This window comes from Dermacentor andersoni, chromosome 4 (assembly GCF_023375885.2).
Source record: "Dermacentor andersoni chromosome 4, qqDerAnde1_hic_scaffold, whole genome shotgun sequence".
In the NCBI taxonomy this organism is placed as follows: domain Eukaryota; kingdom Metazoa; phylum Arthropoda; class Arachnida; order Ixodida; family Ixodidae; genus Dermacentor; species Dermacentor andersoni.
The window spans coordinates 133,436,337-133,448,309 of NC_092817.1; positions in this window are offsets into that span (position 1 = coordinate 133,436,337).

Here is an 11,973-nt window from a genome sequence, read left to right on the forward strand (position 1 = left end):
AATGGCTAGCCATTTCATCCATTCAACCGTAGGTCACCTCTACACCGAATGCTCCCCCGTTGCGACCCTATGCGCATTCGCGGAAAAAGAGAAAGAGAGGCGCGCGATTGGCTGCGCCAGTAGTGACGTCATTGCATTCCGCAGCAGCCAAGCGCGCACGCCGCAGTTTTTCTCCGGCTCCGAAATTGGTAGGCCACACGTGATGTCTCCTGAGGAGCAGGCAGTGTTCGATCAGCAACGCCGCGAGCATAACGAAGAACGAGTTCATCTACGCCATTACAATGCTGCAGCCCTGCCACAAGGACCGGCCTGTGCAGCCGAGTGCAAGCAGCAACTGCGTACCGAGGCTCCGGCAGCCTACCGAGTCGTAGTTTAATGAACCGTCGGGATCAACCTATTGATAAACACTTGGGCCGGACGTTTCAGCTTCGCTGGTTAACCATCTGTATGGGGTGCTCGGGTGGGGATTTTTTTCATAGCACCTTCAAAAAATGCCTGTACGCAAAGCTTTACTGCACATAAAATGCCTACACCAGCATGAAACTCACCATTCGGATGTCTAAAAGCAGAGGCTATTTAAGGGAAGTGGTTCTTATACTCTGTGTCACGCGGCGACAAATGCGGCGCCTGAGATGGGCCGGTATACTCGCGAGGGATATATGTTATGTTGTTTGATATTTTAGTGTTCACAAGAACACATAAGCACCGCCATTTCATGTCCGCCTGGTGACAATATTCCCAGTTATAAATAATTGAATAATAAATTCTAATAACAGCAGGGTTATATTCCTCATTGCATTCATTTTCTAGTTCAGGTAAGGAGATGCTTATTACAAAAGATGCCCAGTAAGTTGTTTCCGATGTACATTAACAACTAAGCGTGCAACATTTCTGGCTTAGACAGAATTTGCTGTTTGTTACAGCCACAGAGTCTCGCGAACTTCGTTAGAAATAGAATGCTACAGGTCTTCGCGGCACATGCAGCACAGTCCCAGCGCAATTTGTAGGAGCGGCTCCATGGGCTCCCTGCAACGGTCAGGCGGCGCAGCGATCGGCTCAGCCGTCAGCGCCACCGTGTCAGTTGCGCGAAACACCCTGGCGGCCACTGCAGCGGAGGCATGCTTTTGCGGCGCTCGTTTGAAACCTGTAGGACGTTCTAAATTGCAGTTTTAAGGCAATCGAAAACATAGATGCCCATTTTTGACCACCGACGCTTGAGAAAAGACGTCAAATTTACGACTACAACATTGTATATCGTGTCAAAGAAGTAAACAGCACGGACATCACAGCGTGGTGCGTAAATTAAATTATGGTGTCTTAGTTGTCAAAACCACGATCATCAGATCGTGGTTTTTAACGCCGTGGTGGGGGACTCCAGAATAATTTCGACCGCCTGAGGTTCTTTAACGTGGACCTAAATCTAATTACACGGGTGTTCTGGTATTTCGACCCCAACGACATTCGGCCGCCGTGGCCGGGATTTCATCCCGCGACCTAATGCTTAGCAGCCCAACACCATAGCCACTAAGCAACCACCAAAGTTCGCGAAGTGTTTGTCACAACAAAGAAAGCATTCTTGCGACGTCGAGCTGAGAGTGTGTTAACAAATTATTTTATGCCACTTAAGTGAGCAAATATGGCCGTGGACATCTTTCAACTGTCTTTGTCGCTTCATTACTTGTAGAGGTTTTGGCGAATTGGCAGATAAGTACTTTTTTCTCCGCTGACAAAGCGCCTCGAGCATATTCTGGTATTGTCGTTTGGGCTCGAATGTGAAAGGGCATTACCGCTGAAGCATCACAGACAGCAATCAGCTGATACTAAACAACGTGAAGACTGAACAAATATCCGCTAGCGTGCGCGAGAGAAATTATAATTTTCGAGTACTCGACGTGTGCTTCAGCATGCACTCCAACTTTAGTTCTGATGTTCTAAGCGTGAGAAAACATCGGCACGAATGAGCTCGGTTCCATTCGCGTCTCGATCTTGGCGCAGGAAGAAGCACAGTGCGTGCAAAGCTCCAGCACGGAGCACTTAGAAAACTGGATTTGACACGTAACAACCACTGCGCATTTGTTTTGGAGCAAGACGAGCTAAACAACTATCTAAACTTATTTACAACAGCGGGAATGAGTTCACGCGGTTTTATGCAGTTGACTCTTTATTGCGTTTTCTTACGGATGCCGCTGCTGGTTTGTATAAATCTTTTTCTTGTTTTTGCATTTACGTCTTAGTTCGTTTAACAGAAATTCGCAAGATTGACACGAACCGTGACGATCCACTTCAACCGCCGGGTTGCTTCCCCCAGTTTTGAAGGGAAACAGTACAATTTGATGCTGACATCGCCTTTGCGGTTGCGACAATCCTTAACGCAGCAGTATCTGCGCTTGTTCTTTTTGTTCACACTTCTCACGAAGGACTTGCAGAAGGCCGAAGTGAATCCAATGAAAAATTGCAAAAGCAGGCATTCAGGTGGGCCTGAGCGCACCATGGACAATGGTGAAATGACGGTGGGGGCATACGCGGGGGTGCTCATCACCGCTGCTAGGTGGCGCGACATGTACGGGCAAGCTTCATTTCAGGGTGCCCATAGGAGCTCCATTTTCGGCACCCCGCACTACATACAGGGTTTACGCGGCGAAGACTCTTCGCGTCGTTTTCAAAAGAACAATCTCAACTGTCCACCCGGCGTCGACGGCGAGCTGCGGCTTGTCGTCCTCGTCCTGAACAGCTCTCTGCTGAGCCCGATGTTGCCTGGTTGCTCCCGCGCGCGCCGCTTTACGATTCCCTTCTTTAGCTGTGTTTGGTACCCTGCCAGGAGGCGCCACCTTATGTACCGAAGAATAAACACACGCCTTCAGACAAAGTGGCGCGCATGTCACAGCAGTTGACCCGTGGCAGAGTGCGTTGTCATTGTTATTGTTTACGATGATAATGATGGTTCGTTGGCATGTCCTTTGAAACGGGACGGTGAGATGTAGTAACCTTGGCCTGCTTGAGTTAACGAGGTACAGCTACATGCAGCATGCAACTAGCGGAACACATGGTGGAATATGACTTAACTGCAATGCAAAGTTTGCACGTATCGACGCTACGCGCCGCACATGTCACATCGCGTATCAAATGGCATGATACGATGATAATGATGTTAATGATTATTTAATGACATTTCCATTGAAGCAGGACGGTGACAAACGGTGTGCTTCATTTATTCAGGTACGCTATACATGTTTTTCATTACTTCAGTAGTTCTCAACAATCTTTTTTTCCTTCATACGACTACGCTATCTACCTCCTAGTAGCACTAGCTGTGCAACGGCTGCATGGTGTAACAACTGGTGTAATATTATGCAACTGCAAAGCAAAGACCGCACGTATAGAGGCTACGTGGCGCGCATCTCACATCGCCAGACAAATGGCACGACACGATGGTAATGATGGTGACGACGATTCATTAGCACCGTTTTTGAAACGCGCCGGTGACATAGTCTCCCAGCCAGCTTTATTTATTCAGGTACACTATACAGGGAGTTTATTTAGCTGCACCAAATTTTTAAAATGGGAGAAATATAAATCGCGGTAACTTTGTTTACCATTCGAGTGTCCGAATAGGCGGCCTCTAGGTACAGAGAAATTTTCGCAGTTACGTTCCTAATACGTGATGTTACGTTAATTAACTTTCTAATTATCAACAATATGTGACTATACCAAATGGTCACATTAGGGCCCGTCCTCGACAGTACCTATCGCAACGACCAAATTTTGAATAGCGCAGGTCATGTGGGAGCTATGCGAACAATTAGTTCCCCTTGGCAGGCTCCTTGAAACCGAAACTGGCTGGAAAAGGAGCGTATTTGTCATTGATTTCACCGCCCCCCCCCCCCCCCCCCCTGCATTTCGTCACGTCGCCGAGGTCACCGCTGGTTCAGCCCGCCAGTAGCTTGCTATTGACCAAATGGCAGCTGCGATACCACGAAACGAAAACTCCAACGCTGTCATTTCGCTTATGCAAAGAGAAATGCTTAAGAATACTAAAGTCATTGTCACCGACAACGATCCAGCATTCAGAAGCGAAAGGCTAAGAGCTTGGGCAGAGAAAAAGGGGATCACCCTGCGATTCACTACACCATACAACCCTGACGGTAACGCTCTGGCCGAGCGACTGATCCCCGGTTTGAAGACATACATAACATAATATAAAACTTCCCTGGCCAATGGAAATGCCCTCCGGAAGCTGCTGTGCAGATTCACAACCGCTCCTATACGTCTGGCCTTAGGTGTACGCCTCATTTTGCTGCCGGTGAAACCAGCCCATGGCCACCGGCGGATCCTCTCCAGGGAGTAGCGGGCAAGGTAATTCTACAAGAGCGTGCCAAAACAGAAGAGAAACAGCATTAGTACAAACTATCAATGAAGACAGGTTACGACTCCAAACATCAGTATAGAATTCCAGACTTGGAACCAAGGCACTTAGTCCTTGTACGCAAAGAACTGGACGGCTCCAAGCCTCCATTCACCGGCCCTTGCATGGTGATCGAAACAGTGAAGCAACTAGGCGTTCTGAAGGCCATTCATTACACAGCACCAGAGGAGAAGATTGAACCCAGCGCCATCGTCAACGTGATTCCATATTACCACAGGAGGGGAGACAATCAAAGCTGCGCAGAGTGGGAAGTGCCCAAAGCGAAACCTCCGTGAACATAAGAAAGACGACAACCTTGGGGTGCGGGAAGGGAAGAGAAAGTTGATTAAAAGGGTGGAATAAGCAGACCGTCCCACTCTGATTTCATTACACACACACACACACACACACACACACACACACACATATATATATATATATATTCCATAATGAAGGTTCACGCCTCCGGTGGAATGTGCAGTTGACGAAGACACACGTGGTAAATCCAAATTTACTAACGCATCTGCAGGCGGTACTGCCTCTAACGGCCTCTGCTTGCTGATAACAACGCAGGCCGATCTGTCCAAACGTTCGGAAAGTTGCATTTCTGATATATATATATATATATATATATATATATATATATATACACCCTGGCAAAAGAGCCCCGAACGAGCGAGGTTAATTTATGGTGGTATATGCACGCGTATATTTTTCGTATAGTCATGTCAGTAACTGTCATTCCTTGCTTCTGCATCATGCCTATTCGTGGTTGCTACAGAAACGGGGTTCATGTGTATCGCTACCACACACGCATTGAAAATTCCGCGAAAACAATCCGTCGCCTGTTATAGCGAGGTCCTCTATTGGCTGGTGGTGGCAACACATACAGCATGTGGCGATATATAGGAAATCACCAACTTATTATGTTTTTATGTACAATATGCTAAATGATTTGCTGTTTCACTACCTCCAAGGCAGAGAAAAAAATATTTCGTAGCAATAACGCAAACACAACAACGAACAATCTAACAATAGGTAAATGAAATACGGACGCGCAATGCACGATGCAACCGCCGGAAAGAAGCACGCTTACGGACCCTAAAGCCTTCAGCAGCTGGCTCCCGTGTATGTGGCAGAATGCACAGTTCCCCAGGGCGCTGCAAAGTGTGTCTTATGTGGGTCGTAAGAGCGGCTGTCGTTATAGGAGTTGCCCGCAGCTCCGTCCGACGTTTCCTGGATGGTCCGCCGAGTGCTAATAGGTGTTATCTGGGATAGAAACGCGTGTAGGCGGAACCATCTGCCATTAATGCCTTCGCCGACGGAGAGGTCCCCTTACGACCCCAGAGTATTTGGCCGGAGACCCCGCCGAGATGAGTCTCGACACTTGCGTCCCGTTAACGACGTCGCCTATCTCGCACCCACGTCGCATTGCCAATTACCAACTTCGTCCCTTTTCTCAAGATCCTGCACTCGGCTGGTTCCCTAAATGCTGCCCATGACTCGGCAGGGAAGTAACTGCGATGTAACAGAAACTGTTTCCACAATAACATCAAATATCCGGTAAATCTTGTCGCAGTGGCTGCAAAAACAAAAAAAAAAAAGGAACTGCGTTGGCGCTACGAGAACTGCAGCCGCCAGCACGTAATACCAACGTGGAGTCCAAAACATTTGATGAGAGGCTGCTGACGGGTTCTTTTGCCAATTATTTATTTGGAAGAACATTTCGAGTAGCTACACCGCGAGAAGACACAGCAAAGAAACCGACAGGACGGAGCACCCCGTTTCGGGACTGTCTGTGCAGTCGACGTACGCTATTTAAGTATAAGAGGCCGCACTTAGGCCACCATAGCGAAATGCTACATCTTCCAGACCATGTTTAAGGCTGCCGTCACCTAGGTTGCGCTGGGTATCTCGCTTATGCAGCTTTTTTTGCCATCACTGTGACGACCGTATAGGTAGCGAATATATGGCTCAACTTCACTATAGAACGCGTTTATAGAACATGTCCCTATAATCGAAGCAACCTGAAGGTGGGGCTACGTTCCGCGTTCAACGTTGCACTTTTCACAAGTTATTTACCTCCAAGGTTAAGCTCTAGAGGAAAGCAAACAGCCCTTAAGAACACCAACACCAACAACTATAATATTTAGATCAGAGAATTGCACCCGTGTTTTGTTAAAATATACATTAGTAGGACGTTCTTGCTGGCTAGTTGATTCATACTTGAAACAAGGTTAAAACCACAAGAAAAAAATAAAAAAAAGAACACAAGCAGAAGGAACGATGTGGTCCCGTGCCTGCGTTGTTGCTTGTAATAGCCCATGCTTTGAGCAACAAGAATAAACAGCCAGCAGTCAGTGCTCGTGGTGTAGTGTGTCTTCCTTCCGTTTTTCCATGCTTTTTTTGAGCAGTCTTGACCCTCCTTGAAGTTAAAATCTGACAGCTCAAGGCAGTTTCATGAGAAGAAAGGGATATTCATTTGCGTGAGAGTAGCAGTAGGGTATCACGAAGAGACACCGCCACTTCGTGTCATGTGTGAGTAGTGTACTGCAACCAAGCTTCTCTCTTGCGCTTCCCTCTGCACATGATTCGCCATCTTCCAAGACGCACGCGCAGCCTGTCCACTTTTGCATGGCCTCTGAGATTGCAGCGCTGACGCGGCAGTACGTGCTAAAGCTGAGAATTAATCCCTCGCTGACCAGCACGTGATAGCAGCCGAGCTGAGGGCTTGTGCGTAAAGGGCTTGATATCCAACCTAACACTACTTTCAGATTGGCATTACATCGCCCGAATGTCTTAAAGTAGTAAATGATTCCTCGATAAAGTACAGTACACTCCGGGACGTAAATTTCATGTCGCCATCATAGGCTAGTTGGCGAAAACATCGAGAAAAATAGACTTCGAAAGTGTTTCGCAAACATTCTTAAACAACGCTCGGGTAGTGCGTGAACATCCGCGGTTGTTTACGTCTTCCGATATTCAGCTTCTGAACGAAAGTTCCAACATGTTTTTGATTCTTTGTGGAAAAGATGGTGATTTATCTATTGTTGTACTCCACAAAACAGAATTCTTGTTTACGTCAAAGAACGAGAAGCATTTGAGATTACGCTCAAGTATTATTACAGAAAACTGTGTTAAATGCAATAATGTTGTATTATTCTTCTTAAACGTTACAATACACTATACCTACTGCCTACATATATCTTATAAGTATTATACAGTTTTTTTTTTATTTACACATGTACCTATTGCTGTTGTTTATATAAGGATTGATTCTCATGATCTAAGAATCCAGATGCTCCTGGCGTATTTATTTGGCGCATTTACCATACCCCGGCCAATAACGATCAAACTCGTCTTCAAATCTTCTCCTACTATAGATATTGAACTAGGCTTAAAGGAGCTGCTTCAAAGAAAACCGGCTAGTTTGCTGCTTTCACCTTGCGCTTTTTCGCCCAGCCACTACACAGGAGTAAATTGGCGTCGACACAAGACGCCTAATCCGCACGCATAAATATAAAGACAAAGCCTGTAAAGAGAATGGAGTTCCGGCTCACGCGCCTCGAGTAGAAGCAGCGTAAAAAAGGCGCAAACTAAACATTAACATGTGCGTGCTGCCGCCTAGCGCCAAACGCAGCCCAAGCGTGAGAACGCGCGACCACTTCGGGGCGCTGCCTGTCTCCCAGAAGCCACACGACACGAAGCCTTTGCGTCACAACGGTTATCTTCGTGGCTCCGGAGAGACAGGCCTGGCAGCGAGCAGCCGGCCATCGATCGCTTCCTGACTCGGCTGTGCCGCTGCGCTGATGTAGCGCCCTCGCTGTCGCCCTTCTTAAGCTCTGTACTTTTCTATATTGTGGAGATAAAAACGGAGGAAAAGAGGCGCGAAAAGGAACGACCACGAAGGCGCATAAAAAGCTCGGCGCGCTGATCCCTTCCGTGAGTTGAACGAAACAAGGCGTTTGGACCGAGGCAGTGTCCCCGAAGCTTACGCTCGATCGGTACAAATGGAACTGCACGCAAACAACAGTGAAACTATCCCTGGTCCAACCTTCCGGAGTCATGATACAGGGCTCCTTAGGTCTCAGTCGCGGGATTTGTGAGGCACTCAGCTACGAGTACACGCCCACCTTGCTTCAGTAATAAATACACCTAAACGGAGGAGTTCTTGCATATTGCTGATCTGTCCTGTTTTGCTATTAGAAAGTCCTAGAAGAGAGCGGGTGGGGAAACATACCCTGTAGTACTGCACAGTAGTTGAGAAGTTTCAGCTGCGTATGGCTTGCGAACGCTGAGGAATAGCCCGTTCAAGTATGACAGAACGTTCACAAAAGATAGACACAGTTCTGAGTGAGCGTTCAAGGGAAGCCTTGTGGGATGATGGGATGACGACACTAGAATGACGGCGGCTAAACAACGATGTTAGAATGACGAAGGAGGAGTCAAGCCAAATAAATGATGACGACGATTGTTGAGAAAGGTAGGACAACCGTGACGTGACACCGAAGCCATAATGACAATGCAATGATGACTACTGTTTGACGGCACCATGACGAAACTGGAATAACTAGGAAACAACAACGACAGCGGCATGGCGAAAGTTTGACTATGAAATCATGACGATGACTGTATGGCGATTACCCACAGACGACGACGGCATGACAATGACAAAATGACGGTGACGGCAAGTTAACGATGGCATAACTACAATGGCGTGACTACTGTGTGACGATAAGGGAGTGTCGATGACAGAACCGTCTTCTCCTCTGCGACATGTATCGATAAATGGCCAAGAATTTTCAACTGCGTTTCTAATGTCCTTTGTAGCTGATCGCCACAATGACAACAACCTTTGTAAAATAGTGGCTATTTTCACTGTGTTTAGCTTCGATTAAGACAATGGCAAACAACGTTTTTAATAATCACATTGCACATTGTGAAGGTACTACTGCTCTTTCGCGCTTAAAAATTACGAAGCGAGGTAAAGTGCCAGGCATTGAAGTAGAATATGCATGAACATATATATTAAAGCCTGTAAACAGTTAAATGTCACTAGTACGTGAGAATTCCAAAGCAAGTAGAGAATGCCAGAGTCGCTGACAGCAACTCAGTGAGTAGAAATGGAGCAGTACCAAGCGAATGGATTATTACTAGTGTGATGCTTGCTATTTTTAGCTTTTTTTGCTGGAGAGAACGATCAATCTACTGCATGATTATCTTTAACTTCAAGGAAAAATTGGTTGTTACTTTTGGGTTTTAGAACTATTATGTAGCTGGTAAGAAGTGGAGAGAAATATGTACAGTTTCTGCTTCGAGTTGACAAGTGCCCTTAACGCATCATGCTAAAAACTAAGCTACAGGTAAACGTAACTTTTGCGAGAACATTGTATCGCACGAGTTTGTCGTTTTGCCGGATGTGGAATGCTTCTTACACACTCTTCTTCGGAGGGCAGTATAGCTAATATATTATTATACAAGCTAAGTGCGCTGCCTCGGTCCATATATTCCGAATGACGATTGTCGCCACATACAGAATTGATTACAATGCTGACATCTCCTCTGTCAACATAGCATAAGGGTATGGAACTACATGCATTTAAATTCTGTTTATTATGTCTCACCCTATTGTATTAGAATATTTTAAATGATGAACACACTTTTTACATTTGAACACATTTGAGATATTTATTTTACTTACGTAAGCTACATTTTTTTTTCCAATGGAGCTTCCAGCTATGGAGCATCATGTAAGCAAGTAACACAATCGAATGATCGTTTTGTTTTTCATTTACAAAGTCGACGTTTCGTGCGATAGGCGAAGCATCGGTTGCGGTAGCAAATTAGCAGACGTCCATACGAAATAGAGATAGCAGCTTTATCGGCCGTATTATCTCATAAGTATTCGCCTACTCACTGAACTAACCAGCATGTCGTCTCGCGCGCACAGGCAAGCATAACCATACCTCGCTCGGTGTGCGCGGACACTGGCTGTGAAAACATCTGCGCGAGGAAGAGCGCCAACAACAGCGTGGGAAGTGGCCTTCGAGCTGCTGCCTTTTGCTTCTATGCGAACTAAGCGGCGAGAACACAGTGCACACGAAACTATCAGCCTTCGGCGCACCGAGGCTCTGTACCCATCACAGACCGCTCTGAACGTAGGCCACGTGCGGCCACGCGACTGACTCTATAGTCATCGCACACCTTTTCAAGATCAAGCTAGCGGAGCAGCACTCTGTCGCGCCATGCACAGCCACCGCCGGAGTAATACCTGTGTCACACGGGCACATTTGGAAGGCCTTCCAGTCAACGGCCTTTGAAACGCCACAACTCTATCGACTCAAAGGAGTTGTCGCGCTGCTACACGGCACTTTTGAAAGGCCGTTGAGTGGTTCAGGCGTTTCTCGCAAAATTGTGTGGCGCTGCGAATCTTTATTTTCGTTTTCATGTCACGAAAAGTCAAACAACATTAAAACCATTTAAAAGCACTATAATTTCTTTTATGTTTGTTTATACATTTAAAAAAATTTGTTTATACATTGCCATACATATATGTTTAGTTTTTAAGTTGCTGAGTAGCGAAACTGCGGCAACGTTTGCGCCGCTCGATGCGGCTGCCGTTTTGGTGTGTGTTCGCTACATGTCAAGTGGCAAAAACAGTTTATTGAATAATGAATAACACGCATATATAGTATTTTTAGAGCATCTGGTTTGATTTGTTCTTTCTAACTGTGAGTACGATCACACTGTGTACGAGAGGGCATGTTCGCGCTGTTTCCGCTTCCGTTGCTCAAAGGCCATCGAGATTTCGATAGAGTTGTAGGGTGCTCCGTTGACTCGATAGACTATTGACTCGGCGGCCTTCGAAACCGCCCGTGTAGCAGCTCGAACTTGACCTTTGACTCAACTGACTATCGGTTGGAAGGCCTTCCAAACGCCCGTGTGACACGGGTATAACACGCCCCTCCTCCGCCTTCGGTGCCGGGCAGGCAGTGAGAGACGGCACGCCTCCTCCCTGCTTTTCTCCCTAGCCCGCGTGAGACCAAGCCACCGTCATCCGCTCGCACTCGCACGATTTCACTCGCACCTACAGTATATGGCTCGCCGCCACGCTGTAATCGAACTTGGACTTTATGCGACACATCACGGCGACGCCACCAACGAAGGCGGAAGGGCGCCTGGAGTGTCCGTGTAATTTTTATCGCAATAACGTACCAAATGTTTCAGCAAATAATTAAGCAATTTCCAAAAATTTCCTCTAGCAAGTGGCATAATTCTAGTCCTCGAGCTGGTCTCCTTGAAGAGGCGGGCATTAGTTGAACGAGAAATCTAAATTTGTAATCAGCCAATGAATCAAAAACTCTGTAACAAAGTTTTTAGCTTATTACCGTAAGATGCCCATTGCAATTTGGAAATTGCAGCCGGTGAGAATGCAAAGTGATTGTACTTCAAAAGAGTTATGTGTGGTGACACCGTGTTCGATTCCTGCGCCATCAAATTTGCGATAAAGATGCAGTGCCTTTCCACGTACTTCTTTTAACAAAATGTCATTTTATGCCCTGAAGGAAATA